The sequence below is a fragment of the Suricata suricatta genome, chromosome 10 (genome assembly GCF_006229205.1).
Source record: "Suricata suricatta isolate VVHF042 chromosome 10, meerkat_22Aug2017_6uvM2_HiC, whole genome shotgun sequence".
NCBI classification, from domain to species: Eukaryota; Metazoa; Chordata; class Mammalia; order Carnivora; family Herpestidae; genus Suricata; species Suricata suricatta.
Window position 1 is genome coordinate 106,960,875 of NC_043709.1, and position 2,292 is coordinate 106,963,166.

Consider the following 2,292-nt stretch of genomic DNA (forward strand, 5'->3'; position numbering starts at 1 on the left):
AAGGAAGCCTTTAACTGGAAGCGGTGTCGCGTGTGCATAGGGTGAGACCATCTCGAGAGTCTCAAGGAGGCTAAGGAAATGTCAGTGTGCTCCTGGGGGCAGAGGGAACATGAGAAGGGCGAAGCAGCCTAGAATTTTGACAGAACTCTGTCTCTCTGTCACATAAATGTGAAGCATGCGTGCGCGCGCGCGCACCCCCCCCCCCACAACCCCCTCCCTTCTCCTTCTTCTTTCTCTTTCTTGGGAGCCCTGAAGGACGGACTGCAGGTTCAGTTCTAGAGCTACTTTGGGAATATTTTGTTTTATGTCAGCTACGTACCACACACGCATGTGCCCACTGGATAAACTGTCAGGGGGGGCTGCCAGGTCACTCAGCAGAAGGTCCCCACCCCTTCCCTCGGGAATCAGAGAAATCTCCAAGGGATGGGGAGGGAGTTGTCCAGGGAAGAATCATGCCAATGTCCATATTCTACACCCCAAAGGGGTCCTTCCACTCCCTGGACCCTCAACAGAGCTGTCATCAATGGCTGACAGACTGTTACAACCACAGGGGAGGTGGCAGTGCGGTGGGGCTAGACTTCTCGACCCCTACTCCCTTGGGCTTCAAGGAATGACACAGCTGCACTCTCACATCCCTCTGGCACATGATTTCTTGTTTGGTCCTAGGAGAAAGGAAGAATTCCTAGCAATGTGCAACGGCAGAACACTGTGGCTTTCTCTTTTATTTCCTTGCAATTCTTCGGTTGCCACTCCTAGACTGTTTTGCAACTACTGTTTCCAGCTGAGGGAGAAGAATATACACAAGCAGTATATTTTTTAAAAATATTTACTTCATTGAAAACAAAGATAGGTATCTCATAGTTCTTCCCATAAACGAGGTGATTTGTGTCTCTGAGCTGGGGCATTTCTCACTGTCTTTATAGATCTGACAGATTGATGGGTTTCTACCACGAATTCTTTTTTATTTTTATTTTTTGACCTTTTTTTTTTGGAAAGAAGATTTCACACTCTGCACAAGATTGTTTTCTGGTATATTTAAATCACAAACTATAGACACAAACTCTTGCTGGTGAGCATAATGAGAGATGGATTAGAAAGTGGCTTTAAGGTTTTCTGTCTTGATGATTTGGTGAAGTCTAAATAGGACCACTGGGCAGAGGAGGCCAAGAAAAGCCACCTTTAGACTGAGGATGTTATGGGCTTTCTTGTTTGCAGCAGCTCAAGCCCACAATTCTGCTGAGGTGAAATGCATTGTCCCCTTTGACATTGCACCCACTGCTCTTTGCAAACCTAGGACGAAACTGAGCAAGGCTTTCACACACCCTCCGCCGTTGAGGAAGTTGCCATGTGAGGTTATCCTTCTTCACTCCTGCTGCGGTGAGGTGGGGCACAAAAGTCTCTGAGTCCCCTGTCACTGTTCAGAAGAAACTGCTTCTTTTCTGTATCAGCCGGAGTCCCGCCTGGGGCCACAAACCACACCAGTTAGTCTAAGAGAGAATTTTGTTAACCATATATTTTAAAGAACTAAAGAGGCAAACATAGAACACTTGCATATTAAGAAGATAGAAACTGGAAGCACCTGGGTGTCTCAGTCAGTTAAACATTGGACTTCTGCTTCGGTCATGGACTTCTGCTCAGGTCATGATCTCACGGTTGTGAGCTCAAATCCCACATATTGAGCTCTGTGCTGACAGCTTGTTAACTCAGAGCCTGCTTGCTTCAGATCCTCTGTCTCCCTTTTCTGACCCTCTCCGACTTGCACTCCCCCAAAATAAGTAAATAGATAGTTGATAGATAGATACATACATACATACATACATACGTACATGCATACATGCAAGAAAGAAATTGGAGGAAGCAAATCTTACCTTAGGGCTGAGGACAGGAAGGAAGAGGTTGAAATTATTTAGACTTAGAGCTTTGAAGAGAACCCCCCTTGGAGCTCGGAGAACTGGATACCATCCAGCTCGAGAAACTGTTGTTCAGGGGGTGCAAAGAGGCTGTTGGTACTGGAAAAACTGCAAGCTGGCCTCCACTTCTGCTCTTGAAAGGGACTGCTGCAACGAGGGTGGGGCACTGCTGCTGGCTGACCCTGATAGGAACCGGAAGCTGTGGAACAAAGGTGTCTCTTGCTCCCCCCACCACACTGCCCCTCCCCTCCACCAACCTCTGTGGCGTCTCCTACTGGCAGCACCTAGCAGGCTACAACTGGCAAAGAAGAAATGCTCCCAACCTATCACCAAAGGCAGAGAACTGAGGTTGAGAGACGACAGTTGAATTAACTAGTATACC

At 47.4% G+C, this 2,292-nt stretch overlaps 1 long non-coding RNA gene across 1 annotated transcript; it reads right to left on the reverse strand.

The window, feature by feature from the left end:
* Positions 1–1,013: 1,013 nt before the first annotated feature.
* LOC115305624 lies at positions 1,014–2,061 on the reverse strand. The gene is made up of 2 exons (XR_003914899.1): positions 1,869–2,061; positions 1,014–1,460 (listed from the first exon to the last, which is right to left on the reverse strand). It is a non-coding gene; the product is annotated as an uncharacterized LOC115305624 (long non-coding RNA).
* Between the last annotated feature and the right edge of the window lie 231 nt (positions 2,062–2,292).